At 39.6% G+C, this 20,485-nt stretch overlaps 1 long non-coding RNA gene across 2 annotated transcripts in view; it reads right to left on the reverse strand.

The window, feature by feature from the left end:
* The window catches only part of LOC149800777 (uncharacterized), a 172,530-nt gene that overhangs the window by 43,381 nt on the left and 108,664 nt on the right, over positions 1–20,485 (reverse strand). Inside the window, exon 1 of one of the 2 annotated variants that reach the window (XR_016420563.1) lies at positions 17,132–17,381. The exons of the other annotated variant lie outside the window; for it this stretch is intronic. This is a non-coding gene — a long non-coding RNA (uncharacterized LOC149800777). Of the gene's footprint in view, positions 1–17,131; positions 17,382–20,485 lie in introns of those variants that run through there. 2 annotated transcript variants of the gene reach the window in all.

Genomic DNA, 20,485 nt, shown 5'->3' on the forward strand with positions numbered 1-20,485 from the left:
CTGCAATCTGCCACAACACTCGAGTGGAGATCTACGGCATTGTACTGTCCATACAAAAAACGGGGTCAAAAATGACCCCCAATAATTTTATTAAAATTTTTGATATTAGAAATAAGATGTTTTATAAGAATAATGAATATCGAAGACATCAATAATATATTAGCCGAGATTTCAAAATTAAAAAATCAAGGAATTGAATTATCTGATGGTCTCGACAGTGAAAAAATATTATCCGATTATGAGATTATTAACGAACAGTCGAAACGGGGGCGTTTTACCCTGGCCCGCGAGTATTTTTTTATAAAACGATTACAACATACGATTAATGAGAACCTGTACCACAATGACGCAAATGCATTCATTGGACTATTTACTGCCGTTGAAATAATACGAAAAAAACTCGGACGTGTTTATGAACGACGCCGGGAGATTTCTAGTAAGATCAAAAACATTAGAAGGATTATAGACGAAAACTCCGTGGAGCCCCCGATGGTACACTCGGCGGAAAATTAGAAAATTGCGGATCAATTTACAATAATGGTAGGTGAATCACTTACTACTCGGCTAGCCAGAGAGCGACTAGCAGCGCTTAGAAAGTTTATACCGTTACGAGACAGAGTGAGAGAGAAACTTCAAACGCGACAGCAAATGCAAACTGATTTTGCTGTTGGAAGTGAACAGTTATTTGCCCCGGTAACTAAAGCGACTAAGGATGTTACGGCGGTAACTGTACCCGTTCTTGGTGCGCTTGAAAAGATAGCGGCAGAGACAAAACAAACAAAAAGGTCTTTAGAAACACTCCCTGCAAAAATAGCGGCTGCTACAACACGGAGGTCACCACCACTCGCTATAACCGAACCACAAGAACCTTATGTTACAATGGCCGACGAGGAAGAACTAGGCGCTACTGCGAAAGAACCAGAAGAAGAAATACCAGAAGAAGAAATACCAGAAGAAGAAATACCGGAAGAAAAAGAGGGGAATATACCCCGTATTGTACTCAAGAAGAGCACAATAGATCAAATTAGAGGCTTCAGCAACAGGGAAGAATTAATTAATTTTACTGCCAACAATTTTGCTAAGAACATACGAGATAAGAAGCATATCAATAGCGGTTACGAGAAAAATATAAAGTCGTTAAAGGACTGGGCAAGAATAGTGTATTTAGCAAGTAAACATAAAGATGCATTACCACATCGTAGTAAATCCGATTACGACGCATTCCACAAGGAAGTTAAGAGTATAACACCAAAAAAAGGAAAAGGATACTCTGTTGGTAAAGAATCCTACGGCGTTACCTGTCCTAATAGTGTTCTCAGTGATATATCACGGCTGGAAGTACTAATCGGAGGAAAACGAGCCGGAAATAACTCTACGGAAATAATCAATGAGGCCGCTGATATTTGCAAGCGTTTATTTGCAGGCGGTATTATGGACATTAATGCATATCGAACGCTCATAGACGAGCTCGTGGATGATTAAAAAAATTATAAAATTATAAAATTATCGTTTTTGTTAATTTTTTGACCGTTTTTTGACTGGTTTTGGCCATTTTTTGACTGTTTTTGGCCATTTTTTGACTGTTTTTGACCGTTTTTTGACTGTTTTTGGCCATTTTTTGAGGGCAAAAACCCAAGGAAATCATTTAGAGAAAATCGATGTTTTTCTGAAAAATCGAGAAAAAAACGACTATAGGCAACAAAAAACGACCAAAAATGACTAGAAATCAAGAAAAAACCAGAAAAAAACCGGATTTTTATCGAGGGCAAAAACCCAAGGAAATTTTGATAAAATTTATTCCGGTTTTCCACACGGCGGTGGGGAGGGGGTCAATCACTAATTGGAAAACTGGTGTTTTTAATAAGGATGATCATACACTACAACCATGATAAACCAGTACTCGTCTACGTGGTAAACTCGCGATTGCCTGTTTACCGCGCGTACTATGGAGATGGTCTCGGTAGCACCATTGCGGGGTTATTTACAAGAATGGCTCCAAAAGTAGCGCCGTTAGCCAAACAATTAGGAATGAAGGCTATTGATGTTATTCGTGATAAGGGAATCAGCGCTATTGGAGATGTTGCCGGAAAGGCGCTTTCAGCCGCGCGGAACAAACTAATGTCGTTGGTGAAATCCAAGAGATTTTCAAGAAAAAAACAGATGCCATCAACGACAGTGATGCCTGCAAATGTCAGTAAAGTAATAAATAACGCCGTGGAAGAAAAATTAGAGTCGTTGGCGACGACTCAGTCGTTGGCGGCGACTCCGTCGTTGGCGACTTCGCCATCCGCCGATGCGGCAACCAACGCGCTCATGAACGCAATAGCGGGAAGTGGTCTACGACGAAAAAATCGCAATTGAAAACATCAACATGATAAATAATAGAATGTTTGCGCGAACCGCTGACCCCGCGTTTGATATGGACGCCCCAGTGCGCAGGGATGATTCTGTCCGTGATTATCAATATTATTCTTATTATGCAGCGCAACCCGACCTACGATCGCGAATTGAACTTCAAGTCCAAGATACCAGTAAATATTTTTTGCCGTGTGAAGCGTTTATCGAAATTGAGGGAGAACTCGTGACAAATGCCGCCGATAATGCACCATACGCAGATGACCATCGTGTTCGAGTTGGCTTCGTCAACAACGGTATCATGGCGTTATTTGAGAGCGCCAGATATCTTATTGACGGGCGAGAAATTGAATCAATAGAACGCGAGGTTGATGTTGCAACGACGATAATTGGGTTGGCGAGATACTCGGATGATTATACAAGATCGGCGGGCCCATCTATGATGTTTGCGAAGGACTCCACCGATAACGCTGATCATATTCAGTACATTAACGTGCTGGTGGAAAGAGATACTTCAGTTCCTAATCAAACTGAAGCAGCCAACCCAGACCGCAGAACAAGACCGGGTGCTGAGTTCAATATCATAAAAAGTACTAACGATAATTTTAATCTAGGGTTTGCAACACGAATAGGAATGTTGCAAGGACCACGCCGAAAGTTTTCATGCGCGATTCCACTCCATCACATATTTGGATTCTGCAGAAATGTTAGAAAAGTTGTCTATGGGGCTAAGCATACAATCGCGCTGACGCGAAGGGGCGATGATAACAATGCAATATGGCATGCTGCTGGCGTCGCTGCCGGTAAAGTCATTTTAACTAAAATGGCATTGTGGATGCCGGTGCTGACTCCATCAGTTACCACGGAAGCACGATTGTTAGCATTTATGGAACAGGGAGGGAAATCGCTGTTGAGTTGGCTAGCGGTAACAACTGATGCTAAAGAGGATAACGTCGCCGATACGTTTACATGGCACCTAGCATCAAAACAGGGTGTTTCAGCCCCGCGTCATATATTCATAGCGCTACAGAATAGGGAACGATTGGGTAATCAAGAACGCAGCCATATGATATTTGATCGATTAGGAGTCATGGAGGTTTCGCTGAGAATAAACGGACAACAGGAACCATCCGAGGATATACAGCTTAATTACGGTGACAACCATGTCGCACGTGTGTATCATCGATTGCTGTCATATATGGGTCGTGATCAAAACGTCGACACCGGTTTGCAAATATCACAACTTGATTTTAAAAACCTGTATCCGATTTATTATTTTTCGCTGGAACATCTTGATTTAACGAGACAATCCGTCGTTGATATACACTTCCGAGCTCGTATAGCCCCGGCTGGTGTTAATTATAGAGCGGTTGCTGTCATTCTCAGCGATAAATCAATGCTGTTGGAAGGCGTTGGTGGACGAATGAGAATCGTTGATGCGCCAGTGGAAAACATGTAATTGAAAGCATAAACGCGTTTACAATAAAATGTCGTATAGTGTCGTCAGTGTAGAGTTGACTGATGGTCAAGTCAAGAAATTACGATCAAAGTCGGCTAAACAATGCGGGACCACAATAACGCTGAAGCCGTCGCAGATGGCGGGTGGTAATCATAAGATATCGTTGACGGCGCGTCAAATAAAACATTTCAATGACGCGATTAAGAATAAAAAAGGTGTTCAAATAGATTTTTCAGCCGCAGCAATTAAAAACATGGAAAAGACCGGTGGGATATTTCCGCTGTTAGCTGCGATTCCGGCATTGATTGCCGCGGCGGCCCCAGCAGTGGCTAAGGCGGCGGCGTTAGGAGCCGTTGGTACCGCGGCGGGAATGGCATTAAAGAAGGCAACCGGGAAAGGCTACAAAAAAAAACGACCCGTGGCCGGAAAGGGTCTAAGACTACCGGGAACCCCGTATTCATGGTACTCGGGAAAGGGTCTAAGACTACCGGGAACCGTTTATTGACTCGGGAGTCAATGACTCCTGAGTCAATGACTCCAATGTCTAATTTTGATTTAATAGACGCCGCAAACGCGTTAGCGATAAAAAACTTCAGAGGTGTTTTTATGAGGGATCAATTACCGGCGGCACCAAGGAATATTGAAACCGGTATAATTAACCTCGATGGGTCCTCCGGAGCGGGAACTCATTGGGTTGCGTACGCGATTGATCCGCGTGCGATCGTCTATTTTGATTCATACGGGTTAGCCCCGCCGAAAGAGTTCATGCGGTATATCCGGGCGTGTTCAGCCCGGGCGTGTTCAGCCCGGGTTTTTTATTCCACGCTGCCAACACAGCGATTAAGTGACCCACCGATATGTGGCCGCGAGGTATTGAACGTACTTGCGGCGATTTCATCATCGCGGAAACCACCTCATGTGGTTGTAAACGAATACACTAGTGGGGTCGTAGAAGCTCAACGGATTTTAGAGAATAACATTTACAATAATAATGATTGATATCTGGGGGCGACCGGTTTCGGCGCTGAAAGAATCCACGGAAACGACCGCCGCCGACATAAAAAAACTAATTGAGGATGAAATCGCTGATATGTTGAATCTAACAAGTGTTGACCCGGGCGAAATAGTTGTATTTCAAGACCGCCAGGGTAAATTGAAATCCGGTAATGTGTCACTGAATGACGTTTTAATACGACAGCGTGATGCCGCCGAGGACACTATCGCGCTGTATACCAGCGACGGACGACTCAAACCGGGTGAATCCATCTTGACGATAAATGGAAAAATAAGTACACTTGGCAACAATTATGTAACCATGTCGGATTCGTTAAAGGGTTTACGTGGTGAATTTAACTTGCAGGGAGAACAGTTCAGGTCGATAATAACGCACATCGGCGAAATGCGAGACATTGTCGAAAGATTTTTTCGGGGACCCCCGACGGCAGACGAACCAAATCTTGTAAAAATAAAAAATACTATTTCGGATCTTATGGAGATGTCGGCCAATTTACCCCCGTTGCGAAAAAATGTTAACAGGATCGATGACAACTTTGATAAATTCTTTGGTAAAAAAAATACCAAGCCGGATGAGATTACAATAACTATAAATGATATCACTGCGTATGGACAGGAAATAAAAACAATCAAAACTGATGTTGCAACAAACAAAAGGAGTGTAGACGCGCATGAACGGGAAATAGAAATAATCGGCGCTAATGTTGCAACGATCATAAATAATGTAGACTCGCATGGACGGAAAATAGAAACAATCAAAACTGATGTTACAACGATCATAAATAATATGGACACGCATACACAGGAAATAGGAACAATCAAAACTGATATTGAAGCGAACAAAAAGGGTGTGGACGCGCATACACAGGAAATAGGAACAATCAAAACTGATGTCGAAGCGAACAAAAAAAATGTAGACGCGTATTGGCGGGGAATAGGATTAATCAAAACTGATGTTGCAGCGAACAAAAAAGGTATAGACGTGCATACATATGAAATAGAAACAATCAAACTTGATGTTGCGGCGAACAAAAAAAGTATGACCGAGAATACACGGGAAATAGAAACAATCAAAACTAATGTTGTAACGATCATAAATAATGTAGACGCGCATAGACAGAGAATAGAAACAATTAACACTAATGCTATAGCGAGCAAAAAAAGTATAGACGTGCATGAAGGGGAAATAGAAGTACTCAAAATTAATGTTATAGCGAACAAAAAAAGTATAGACACGCATATACAGGAAATAAATACACTCATTACTAGGGTTGCAGCGAACAAAAAAGATGTGGACACGCATATACAGGAAATAGGAACGATTAAAACTGATGTTGAAGCGATTAAAGACGGACTACCGAGAGTAGCAGAGCAATTCGAAAAAATAAAAATCCCTCATGAGAACATCATCAACACAGTATACACAATTCGGCATGGATCATTCGATTGGACTCCTACACAGAATACAGTAAATATTACCGCAACTGTTAAGGGTATTTATCGATTGACACTGGTTTCAATGATGCAGTTTAATATATTATCGTCGAGTTCATCCGGGTTTAACAATACAATATCAACAATTATAGACAGGAACGCAACTGAACAGTTTACAATTTATGCCGTTGATAGAAATCTAGCCCGGGCAAACATTACATGGTATGTGGAATTTGCAGCGAATCTAAGTAATTAAAAACACTAGCTCTTTTAAAATAAAAATGACCACCAAGGAAGTTGAATCAGAGGTATCACCGACGTCACATCAATATCGATTCGATACCGCAAAAGAATTTTCCGCGAACTTGAAAACGCTTTCCGAACAATACCGTGTAAAAATAAAAAAATACCGTCGTAAAATAACCGCCATCGACGCGGTCGTGTACTCGGTGTCGGGTATAGTAGCTGGCGCCGGTGTTATTTTATCCACGGTGACCACGATAACCCCGATCGCTGTTCCAATCGCTGTCTCCGCAATGACAACAGTTGCTGGAGTTGCCAACGCAATCACTAGGAAGATATCATCGTGTTTTCAGAAAAAACTCAACGAGTATACAGTAAAACATCAAATAGTATCCGACGCATACTCGAAATTATCCGGGTTGATCTCGTTATCGATTGATAATTTGTTCGTATCCGATGTTGAATTCTCCACGATGGTCCAGTTATATAGCTCCGCGATGTCAAAAATCGAGGATTTTCAACTGGAAGCCGAAACCACCTGGTTGTTAAAATTAGACACTAAAAACAACGAATAATAATAATGTCGCTGAACCCCGAAGGGTCTCAATTACTTCAGCGGATCGCGGAGAACACCACTCCGGTACAAACAAGTATGATATCGATAACATCAACGAAACCCGAATTCAGTGTGAACTTCCCATCACCGGTTCCAGTAAAGGAAATAGCGCTGGCAAAATTGCGAGTATATCACAGTTGGCCTAATATCCGAGCGGACGCATTTAACGGACAACAACCTAATAACTCGCTGGTTTTTGCACGGACAAATAAACCCGATGGGACCCCAAACTGGGAGGAGGTTACAATACCAACTGGGTCATACCAAATAGAGCAAATCAATAAAGAATTTCAACGCAGGATAAAATCGATCACAGGAAAGGAATCAAAAATCGCTATTACGGTTCATGAACCGACGTTATCGTCGACGATTGAAATAAGCACACCGGGGTATATGGTTGATATTTATAACAGTTCAATAAGAACCATACTAGGATGGCCTGAGAATCCACCCGCGGACACCCCCCCATCAACTATCCTCAGACACGATAACGGAGATGGTGGTAGGCATATTGCTCCATACAACGTAAATATCGCATCAGTGATAGCGATCAATCTAGTGTGTGATGTTATCGAAGGGAGTTATCAGGTGGATACCAAGCAATCAAATCAAGCTCAACAGGGGTATATCCTTTATTCGTTTTCACCAACAGCCCCTCCGGGATTTTTGATCATTGAGAGTCCGATTAATCCGGTCTATATGCGATGCCATGATCGGTTTTTAACGAGAATTAATTTCAGACTTACCGATCAGTCAAATAACCTAATTGATCTGCAAGAGGAGGAGTTAGTGATCACTCTGTTTGTAAGATCATAGCAGCAGGGGGGGCGATGACATCGACGCGGTCGTCGATGTGCTTACCGGACGCTGACGACGCTGGGGATCGACGCGCAGAAGGTGTTAATTAAACCAAATGACGTTTGGACGATCCCCCAACGACGTCGTCGTTTTTTTTTTACCAGGCGCTGACGACACTAGATCGTTGAGTGCAGAAAGTAATAATTAAGCAAAATAACGATTGGACAAAATGTCCGATTCGCCCCCCCTGCTGCTTTGTTTTCTCCTTCCTCATCACTGTGGTTACGATACCAGAAACAGTATTCGGTGTAATATCTGAATGAGTAGTGAATTATTGGGAGTTTAAGCTCTTTTGCACCTTTAAGGCCTGACCAGTCATCGCAGCCTCTACACCCTTTGATTTGGCAAGCAAGCAAAATACATTAATACGCTAAACGAGGATGATTAATCTACGAATGTAAGTCAATACTTATACACTTTCTCTAGGCTGTATACGTCTACTAGACAACCAGCAGTGCTGAATCGATCGATGCCTTCCAGACTTATTGATTGCGATTACATCATCCATAACTGAGGAAGATTACATCCAAACGGTCGATTTTTCTCGACTTCTGTTGTTTTTAATCCGCAACCGCAGGAATTTCTATATGTGCTCGGAGCTGTCTGCGATTTACTTTTCTGCCAACACTGTCTCGAATTAAACCAAGCAAATTAATCATTTTCACCTGGATAGTCACCAAATACAGTTTATTAATAGTGTTGAAACTGCATTCTGCCGCTGCAAGCAGTTCTGTATAGACACGTACTTGAAAACGTAATCGTATCGAAATTAATTTAATAGCACCATCAAAAATATCGATCACTATCGATACAGCACCAGCCACCCCAAGACCAACAGTTGCTGCTGAAGCAAAACCTCATATATCATCTACCACCAAACACACACGTTTGTATTTCAGAGTAGCGCGGTTTTCGTAGCGATTTCATCTCGTAGCTGTTTTTCCGCTTGGATTATATTTTCACGTCGGTAACATTGTTTTCTAATAGCACAGCTGTCATGCAATCATAGAAAACTTCCGCATCGGGAATATTTAAATTTCCATTGATTGTGCGTTAAAGGGGTTTTGCTTTTTCTTTTAAAATACACAGATTAAGACTGTACTTGTTGCATCTAATGATGGTCTTTGCCCAATAAATGTTACCCGAACAAGTGTATCTTTGTTGAATAATAGTCGATATCACTTTCGTCTCAACTGAATCACTATTGGAGTACAATATTCGTTGGCGAACGTAATAAGGGTGGATAAAGCGGTAATTACCACTTCGCCGTTACAGAAAAAAATCCCGGGATGATTTGTACCAGGTGCTGCAGTCAACATTTGGGAATTTGCTATGCGATGCTACCAAGCTGACTGCGAGTAGGTTGTGGTACATCAGGATAAATGAAGTGGTTGAACCTTATCAAGATTATATTTGAGTATAAAAGAGGATCTGATGTTACCGTTTCAAAGCAAATATTCATTGACAAGTGGGGACAATCGCTCTTGACATCAATATCCGCTGCAAACTGGTTTATCACACTGTCGGTACATTCCACAAACTCATAATCGCATCCACAATCCGTTACGTATATAATGACAAAACTAATCTTAAACACAGACAACAACAACGCTTAAGTACCCGACTGGCGTGATGTTGAGTCCTTTGAGTTGTATGTTATCTCCGGCGACCAACGATCATGGAATAGCATGTGCAAACGGTTTGATAACCTGTCTGCCTGTGAAATCACGTAAACAGAACTGACACACAACAGTCCCCGATTCTCCCGTTTTCGTTGATGTTAACTAGGCTTTTTGCGACAGCTTGTTTTAATTTGACAATAGTATCATGAATGTCAACATCAAACATTGCAGTTTGCCAGTTTTATCTTGAAAAAAACACTAACTCCACTGGCTCTTCGTCAACAAGAACATGACAGTCCCACATACTATTCGACTGGTTAACCCGAGCATTTATCTCTGAATTTATCAACAATCTATTTATTTGTGTTACTAAACAACGGTTGATCTTTAGGATAATCACTTGTATCAAATTGGTTGATCAAACATGTTTGTGCCACGTACGGATACACATCGTTTGTTTTGATGTGTATCAGCAGGAAGTCAGTGTCTGTGTGCATCATCTTGACTCGATCTTGGTAAAATGGTTTGATCTTGTCATAGTAAAACTCGCATATGAGCAGCAACACGCATAATGCAACGATGAATGGTTTTGTCAGCGTTAGTTTCGATTTTATTTCACAGTGAACAGCAAGTGGCCCACAATCAAAGATCTTTCTGGACCTAAAGGCAGGGTCAGCGGGGAGCCTTCGACGTTTTTATCTTGTTCAATATCATGGACAAGGTTGACTAAAATTTGTTTAAGCAGATGCTTCATGGTTTTTCCAAATACGGCATTGTTCATGAGCGTTAAAAGGTCCTTCTCAAACTTATTGGTGGCCTTTGTTCTTAAATCTGTGTCCACCTGAATATATGGCGCAATCTAAGCGTTCTTGTAAAATTTAAGCACTCAGTGGATCTTGGTTACACGCATACCCAATCTCAAATTCAGCTGGAAACCTCGCACGTGCAGTGCATAATTGAGTTTGGTCCTAAGACTTAGTACTAGATTATTGCATTTCGTGTATTTAAGTCTGGATCGAACAATGAACTCTGATACGAGGACAAACGCGTATGGGGCACCTACAAAGCTTATGTTGCCACCTGATAATTGATGTGCGCCTCATGTAAACGTTAAGGGTTTTCCAGATCAACTTCAAAAAGTATGCGATGTCATTGTTAGTGTTGGCATCGCACACGTGTTTTTGCACGTCATTGTGTGTGTGGTAAATCCAGTGAAACCCATCAACCGGTAACGGTTTCATCAGTGCCCATTTATAAAGGTGCTTTGTTTCTAAATACATGATACAACTTTTCTGGGCAGTGGAGACATATCACGTTTGTGTTGTTGGCTCGCATATCCGTTACTCATCACAGAAATTCCGCCGCGATGACCTTTCTCAATCAACAGATGCATATCGATGTTGGTGAGCAATTCCAGCTAGAATTTGGCGTTGGATCATACAGCATTCCAATCCTTTTCTGGTGATGAGAACCAATGTGCAGGATCAAGCATGTACATGTGTATGGCACTGTCACAAAATTTCTCAAGTACATTAGCGAGCAGCAACGCATCGGTGCGCAGATACAGCTCGTGATAATCACCCATGTTTCTGCATTCGAATGCAGACCAAACCTTTTTTGCGTGCTCGTATATTTGTCTGAAATGCCTTCAAGTTACGGATATGGATAAAACGCTTCAATCGGTGGCAACTGAATTTTGACAAACTCGTTCCAGCCGATCATGTTTTTGTATGGATACACACCTTTTATCATTAGCAGCTCTGTGTTGATTGGATCTTTTCTAGGAGTAGTTGCGAAATTTGCTCTGCTTGACTGTCAACTAACTCCCCAAGGACGAATTTATAAACTGTAACGAAAATTTACATTGTAATTGTCTGCGCCTAAAGTCATATATTTCTCCATGTTGTTGGAGATTACTCTTATCGGCGAGTTTGATGCCCTGGCTATTGCTTGCTTGTTTAAATGGCTAAAATACAAATGCAAGTTATGAAATATTACAGAGATTATTGTTTTGTTTAAATAAATTCTCAGCTGTAGATTGTATGCGCTATATGCGGCTCCTCTGTGCGCGCCAGCTATGTAACAGTGATCACTGACTTACGAAACGGAACCGGAACTTTTAGTTCCATCGGTGATAGAACGTTGGCTTGTGGTAAGTGGACGATCACGGATGCAGAAATGAGTGACTGTGGAAAACTCACGAATGTTATCAAGGGTCATTTTTAGTTGCTGTTGGATACAGTTTGCGATAACCTCGAATAATTTAAGAAATACCTTATCCGGAGCTCAGTTCGCCAGTCACACCTACCTACTATATAAGAACCTAACAATAATGTAACAAAAGCCACAAGGTTTATGGTCAGTGACTTGTGTTGTTTGGATGGACACGTTTGCGTCTTTGAAAACGTGCTTCCACTGGAACGTGAAGACATATAAAATCTGTTAAGATGATATGATGAATTATCATTCTTCCTTGCACCGCAGTGAATTTGAGAATGTTTTTAGTGGTCCTTGGATTACTGTCCGCTGCGGTTTTTCACCAATCCCACAACAGTAAAAGTCATGGTCGGTGAACAGTTGTTAGGTGTTAAACACATGCATGAAATATCTGCACGTATATTTCTTACCGTGATGATTTTTGTGTCGGTTAAGCAACCGGACAAAATTTTTTATTCATACGCAGTGTCATACCAACTCTGAACAGAGAATATCACGCAGCAAAAACATATCAATTTGAGTTCGCCAATCTTGTCTATGTGGGAACAGTGCAAAAAGAGATGAAAGCCTTTATCGCACGTGAATACATTCACAGCGATACCAGACTTAACTGCTTCAAATTTGTTTAGTGTGGCCTGAGTAACCTTCACGGGAAATTCGTTATTATCAAAGCTGAGTTTACCAGGTGCTGTTGGTATTTTCGAGGCAGTCATTTATTGTCACTAGACGAATATAACGCTGACAAAATCGCCCATTCAAACCGTCCGTTGTAAAAATTCTTTACTTTTATCACCGACCTTTCCAAGACCCACTTTGGTTTTGGTACCTAACTGGATCAACGAAATGGTTGATATGGTGGGAAATGTACCTCCACTTCTAAAATCTTTCGAAAGCCCATCGCGATCCCACATTGGTGTATTTCTCTACCGTCTCAAGAATCTTTTTAATGCCTTTGTCAGTTTCATTATTGATGTCGATGTTGTCGTTAAGGTTCAGGATTGTGCGAACACCGCGGTCAGTCCAAGATGTTGTCATTTTTAATCTGTCCTCGTCACGATTCATCGGAATAGCCAGATACGCAATAAGGACACTATGTGCTTTAATTCCAGTGTGGACAAAGTTTTGCAACACCGATGTGGTTCCTGTTTTCATATTTGTTAACAACTAACAAGTGACATTTCTAGGTTTGAGGGTTGGTGGGATAATATCCACATGATTTTCCAACTCAACACAACGCTTGTGAAATTTGAATTCAGGTACTTGTGATTGCTGTGCTTGTTCATATACATACTCAACAGCTCCAGTAGCAATAGCAGATGCAAGGCGATTTTGTCCATCCTTAATACGGCGACGGTGTTTTCCATCATAAAAACGGCGATGGTTTTGTTCAAATGCGTCTATTGTCTCAAGTATGCCAGGTTTTATTGTACCTTTTGGTATATATATTTTACGCTGACGTGCAAATTGTTTCAGCTGTAAACGATTACCGGTGGTTGATTTAATGTGTTTGAGTAAATAATTATTCAATAAGTATGACTTATTTTTAAGCAACTCTATGGCTTCATGACTTCTATGTAAGATTGGATAACTGCAAGTATCAATGGAGCTTGTGATCTCTAAAGGTTTCTAGCTACTTATTTGATCATATCGGATAGACAAAGTTTATTTATTATTAGACCAGGGCATACACTAGCTTGCGTTAGATGGGTGATACTCTTAAGTAACCATCAACTACCAAATGCTAAAACTCTCAAAAATATGTATACCTCGCAAAATATTGTGGAGGTCAAAGATGGAATTTCAGACTATCCAGTTTAGAACTGAAGACGTGCGATGTCAGATCTGCATGTCCAAAACAATTACGCTTGTAACTAAGCAGTCAGGTGCCTTTTCCAATGCTTGGTTAATTTGTATATTAGCAGAGAAAGGACAAAACTTAGTTTATCCTTCTTTAAGCAATCACTGCATTAATTCCACCACAGGCCATTGAATTTCTATCACTGTAGTAAGAATGTATGAGCATATCTGAAGGAGAAAACAAATCCTATTATACATGCATGCATACATGCATACATACATACATACATACATACATACATACATACCGACATACATATATACAACTCCTTTTTTTACCAAATGCAACGTAAATTATATTATCTTTTATTTCATTCATATACGTGGCATCTAGGTTAGTGACTAACATACGTAAGATAGTTTTCATGCATCTAAACCTATAACTTATGCAATGAATCGTATCAAAACTGTAGAAACCGTAAAAGCATGAAACATATATATTAAAAAAGTCAATTAGGATAGTATTACCTTTGACATCAAGACCACGTATTCAGCAAACATATTCATCGTCCTAAATAAGTTAGTACGAGATAGGCATGACATTTTGATGATGCTATCTAGAAATATTAGTATGCAACCATGTCTCTGAACGTTGAAGTATGTGCCATTGTCTCTACCGTTGAATTATTATATTTTGTCTCCTTTCGTTAACGTATGTGCCCTTGTCTCTAGACGCTGAAGTATGTAACGTTAGTCACTAGATGGTGAGGTATGTACCCTCGTCTCTAGACAGTGAAATAGAAGGTCTCAAATGTGTAACGATATAATATTGAATTTACGACACGAGTTGAATGATGTCCAGCTTTTGCGAGCCTTGGAAATTATTTAACGAGTTTCATCAATTTAATATTAAATCATTATCCATTTGATATTCTTTTGATCATATAAATTTTATTTCAGTTAAAATGTTTTAGATAGAAAGAAGAATGAATAATTTCGTTCATGTTGACAGACACTGTACATCTGTTTTGCGTAAAAAAAATAGTCAGAACAAAAGTTAAAATAGTAAAGGTAGATTACACAATTTTGCAAACTGTAAATCAAAGAATAAGCGTCCATAAAAAAAACCCAAAACAGAACATTTTACAAAAGACAAAACCATTTTTCAACAAATGTCAAATGCTTGTAATGTTACATTGTTTGATATGGTGCGCAGTACCGGTATGAGTTGGCCTGCACAACACAGTGCCAGTGTTTACCTTGAAATTCTAAATCACAACTTATCATTACATTGTTGCGATACGTTTGCGAAAAGAAGATTACTGGATGCAGAAATACACATATTTACTGCACTGTATTTGTAACCGAATGTTTGCAGTATTTAATTCGGAACATTAGACTGTACAGAAGACAAAAACAAATCTCGTTTTGAGTCGGGCTTGCATTGCGTATTAACCGCGTAAATATGCTGTGGTTGCATAAAGTTCTGTCAGTTGGGGAGACCGGTTTATGTCTACATTCGTCTGTTAACAAGGGTAACTTTATTTACTTCTGTAAGCTCACATTTAAACCACGCTTGTATATAGCGTGGATTCCATGCTACATATATATCGCCCCTCCATCCCACCCCATCCTCGCTATCAACTGAGCAATTCCTTTAGAAATTATGTATTGTTATTGTTCTTGTCCTGGGGGTTGTAGCCATTTTTCATGTTATATGTTATACATGACATTACAAAACCCTGTGAGAGTAAATTGGCCATATTGAATTAGACGAGACCATTTTCCCCGATTCCTTTTGGCGAGTCAAATCGAGAAATGGCGGCCAAATATTTCATTGAAAACAAAAAATTCCAGAAGGCGGGGTTAAAAAAGTTTTCCTACTACCGCTGCCAATCAGTAAAGAGGATACTGCACAAGTAAAGAGGATACTGCACAAGACGTTCATGGTCTTATTTGGACCAATTAGAATCACATAAAGTGATATGTTAACATGTGATAATATCAAAATATAAAACTACACATACTATAGGAAAACTATATTGAGAGTGTGATAAGTATATATATTTTGTCTCTAACGTTGAAGTATGTATTTTGTCTCTAGACGTTGAACCATGTGTCTTTTGTCTCTATACGTTGAAGTATGTGGTTCGCTTTTTTTCTAAATGTTGAAGGATATGTCTTTTGTATCTAAACGTTGAAGTGGGGCCCCGAGTGGCCGAGTGGTCTAAAGCGCTCTTCGTTACGGATCACTGCCATCTCACCTCTGTCTGCGGCGGTTCGAGTCAAAGATTCAGCCAATGTGGGCATGTGAGAAAGCTTGCCAGTAGCTTCTCGTGGGTCGGTGGTTCTTTCCGGGGTTTTCCGGGTTCTTCCTCCACCATTAATACTGGCCGCCATGTATAGCCTATCGTGCTGAAAAATGGCGTTAAACCCCACAACAACAACAACAACAAACGTTGAAGTATCGGTCCTTTATCACTGGTCGCTGAAGTATAACTTTTGTTTCTAGACCTTTTAGTATGTGTCATTTGTCTCTAGTCGTTGAAGTATGTGTCCTTTATCTCTAGACGTTGAAGGATGTGTCCTTTGTCTCAAAACGTTAACGTATGTTTCTTTTATTTCTAGACGTTGAAGTACGTGTTCTTTGTCTGTAGACATTTAAGTATGCGTCCGTTACCGCTAGAACGTCTACTAATGATTGTTTGTGGAAAGAGTGATCTATCATATGCTTATATCTTATTTTATTTTAATGCATGTTTGTACGCATATTATCGTTTCTTTTTGTGTGCTATATTCTATTGTGCAACTTTTTGTTTATTATGGGGCGGTGGCCTGAAATACTGAATAAGTTTGTTGCGTTTATAAACAATACCTATTGATACCGAATGCAAATATGAAGAATGCAGGATAAGCACGCAACATGCTTGAAACGTGGACACAGTTGTAATACCATGTCGTTTCTCAGTATATAGTAATTGTGAAGGAATAGTCAAACATAAGCACGTGCTCACGCAAGAAAATGTAAGCAGTGACAGGTCATGCCGAATTTTCATCTACTGGCTTCGATATTGGACCTTAACGTCTAGATAAATACATTCCACAAGCGGAAATGCCCACCCAGGTATTTAGCTGATCTGTCTGTCTGTCGGTATGTCTGTCTGTCTGTGTCTCTGTCTCTGTCTGTCTGTCTCTCTCTTATTTTCCTTAAATACATTAGAATTTCAAGAGGTTCCCAACATAACTTCAGAGTTCGAATCGGGAACTAATGTTTGCTCAACATTGTAATGCAGTCTGTGGACAAGTTGAGAGGACAATCAATCATTTTAGTGAAAATCGGTTATTGTCTTAAATTTTGTATTTTCATTTTTTAAAATCAAATGCCTTTTACTTCGTAAGTGCTCCATGTGAAAGATACTAACATGGACAAAGTTCACAAGTTTTAAAAAGCAAGGTAGTAATGTGCGTGCGTGTGTGTGTGCGTGTGTGTGTGTGTGATTTGAATTTTGAACGTACCTTTAACAATTTTTCAGTCATATGGCTACGATGTCTGCATTGTGGCTGATTTTAGTGACGTCTACCACTGGGGCAAAATGCTGCAGACTGTCTAACCACTAGGCCACCGGAACGGTCAAGATTGTAATGATCTTAAAGCATGAATATGTGTGTTGCGAACGGCTACACCCTATGTTCGCGTCTATTCTTCACCTTGCATTGGCGTTCTTCTTCAACGATAATTATTCAGCCGTCATTATACTTTGCTATGCTTGACATAGTGAATGAACGTACTACGCTAAATGTTATGTATTTATCTCGTGTATTGTTGAATCTCAGCCCAGGAAAGGAACACCTTATATGTGCGAGGGGAACGTAAACAAGCGGAACGAGTATCTCTTCTGATATCAATAAGGTCAGTAGAAGTAAAAAGTACCATTGATGCGCGATAAAAATGCAACTCGGTCCCGGCCGACAAATTAATAACTAAACGGATGCGACATAAAAAAATGCACACGTCTAGTGGTATGCATTTATGGCGCGTCTTGTTCCGCTGCCTATCCTCTGGGTGTGTGCAGTTTTCTGGTTTTTCTGTCGCTTCCGCTTATTTATTAATTCTTCAGCCTCAGCCATATTGCATTTTTCTTGGATCGCTGACATTTTTGGGTATTACTGACCCCACTGGTCGTCAATATAGATACTTGTTCCGCTTGTTTATTTTCACACAAAAACATAAAAGATGGTTTTTCGACCCTGGATACTGTGTAATTCAATAGTATAAAGCATTTGCATCAAATATTGACCAAGACTGGTAGTATATTGGTTTAATATCTCGTGCATATTATTACTTTCTAACGGGTTCAAAATACAACAATGTATCGTAAGAGGACGTTAGCTGTATAAATGCTGCCAACATTACTAGTAATTTCACACCTAATGCCGACTTCGACATATTGATTAATAGGGCCATCACTCTAGCATCGATCAACGGCGTTCTAAAGACGGTAGTTGATATCTGATGTGAATGCAAACACGAAGCAATGTGCTACAGTAGCCAAAACCGGCAGTGATCTCTAATTACATTATTCTTTGTTAACTGCTACAACAAGAAGAGCAGTTGTACTACCATTGTTAATACATCGCCTCATTGACTACGGTCGATGCTGTTTCCACCATTACCTTTCTCACCTGATGTACATGATACATAGATAATAAAGCAATGGCAAAATACCATAGGAGCATATGAAATCTTAATATTTTCTCCGCATATAGATATTTTTTAAGGCAAACCGTTTACTAACCGATGCTACATTTTGAAAATAATGTTCCAAAATTTAATGGTACAGAAATTCATGCTGCTAAAGTTTTTTAAGATTACTAAAATCTGTATTATACTGCTTATCATTTCGTGAATTCAATTAGCACTTTTTTCTTTCGTTTTAGTGTTCGAAATGCACTGCATAAAGAAGGCCTCTGAAGTATATTTTGTTGAATTTTTTCCGGAATCTTTTGATACTTTTAATCCTTATTTGCATGATTCATAGCAGCAATATTGATAAAAAATATATTCTGATTTGTGTTTTCTTATCTTGTCTTAATGCATTTTATGAGATAATTTGCAATCAAAAGCGGTCCAATCGTCCAATCGAACGCTGTTTAAATAACGTCTAAATCATGCTGATGTGTATTTATTGGGAAGGTTAACAGAAAACACTCGCTTGTAATAGTCTTAGAACATATCTCTAACTAAGATGTAGTCGTTGAACTTCGGGCATTATTGCATATCTGCAGGTACCATACGAGGCAAGTTGACTGGCAGAATGACTATGCGTTAAGAACTCATCATTGTTCATAAGTCATACACAGTCACTAAAGCTCGTAAAAAAATAGCGTACCTTATAAACTACTTGTGGAAGCGACGAACTACGAAGGAGCACAAAGGCCTTGTGGATTGATTTATCCCGTCGAAAGTATCAGGATATATCGATTTATTATCTCGGAATTTCGAATTATTATCTAGCCATTTTGAGTTATCTTGAAATCGTCGACCTAGTAGGTCTAAAGGTTTAGTTATTATCTCGAAATTTAGATTTAGTATCTCGAGGTTTTCAGTTTATATCGAATACTTTAATCAAAGAATTGAATCAAGATAAATGGTTTGCTTTCGCAACCTAATCAAATCGAAAAACCATTTAGTTAAGTGGAAGGTAATGTAAACGATTTTAGATGTAAACAAAATATTTCATTTTCTTATTTACTCAATATTAGTGATGTATAGGTACAAATACATTACAAACAATGCTGTTATTTCAAACTTTTCAAGAATTTTGTATGAGCACTAAAATATTTCCAGGAAAAATAATCAATTTTTTACAATCCAAATAATTTGAATAAAAATTGTAACTCCAAACTATTACAACAAAACGAACGTCTTTACGTCCCAGTGCTGGGGCCCCGAGTGGCCGAGTGGTCTAAAGCGCTCTCCGTTACGGATCACTGCCATCTCACCTCTGTCTGCGTGGGTTCGAGTCTCGGATTCGGCCATTGTGGGTATGTGAGAAAGCTTGCCAGTAGCTTCTCGTGGGTCGGTGACGTAAAACAGATTCCCAGATGAGGGTCACATGATCACATTCTAGACGGGCTTGGTAGGAATCTACAAGTCTAATGGCACGTAAAACAGTATACAACGATACCACGATTATCATTCACACATTAAAAATGAATAATAAAAAGTTGTTTACTTGACCCTCAGTCAAGGCCAGGAAAAACAACTGACAGACAAAATATAAAAAAATCGAAGAAGATGAGTACCAAGGGAGAATAACAGGGGCGGGTAAATTTACAGAATTATACAATAAAGCAAATGACTTGTACAAAAGGGAAGAATTTAGAAAAGGATGTGGAAAAATTATGAACAAAATAAAAATACACAATGTAACCTACACGGAAAAAGAAGACATTTTAAACAATATTTTTAGCTACTATAAAGAACTCTACACTACACAAAGGGGAAAAGGGAGGGTTATACAAAATAACATTTTAAATATCAAAACCGTAATAGATTATATAAACGAAACAGGTACGAAGGGTGCTATGGTACTCGTCGACCAAGAAAAAGCCTTTGACCGATTAGAACAAAACTATATACAGAATGTATTAAAAAAAATTTGGCTTCGGACCGAACTTCCGAAAATGGAACGAAATCCTATACACAGGGATAACTTCACGTGTACAGGTAAAGAATTTGAAATACAACGATCAGTGAGACAGGGATGTCCACTATCAATGCTATTATACGTAATGGCAATAGAAATCTTAAGCCAGAAGATAAGGAATAACCCAGAAATTGAAGGTATACAAATACCTAACCTAAAA

This window comes from Sinohyriopsis cumingii, chromosome 4 (assembly GCF_028554795.1).
Source record: "Sinohyriopsis cumingii isolate HCF-2022 chromosome 4, ASM2855479v2, whole genome shotgun sequence".
In the NCBI taxonomy this organism is placed as follows: Eukaryota; Metazoa; Mollusca; class Bivalvia; order Unionida; family Unionidae; genus Sinohyriopsis; species Sinohyriopsis cumingii.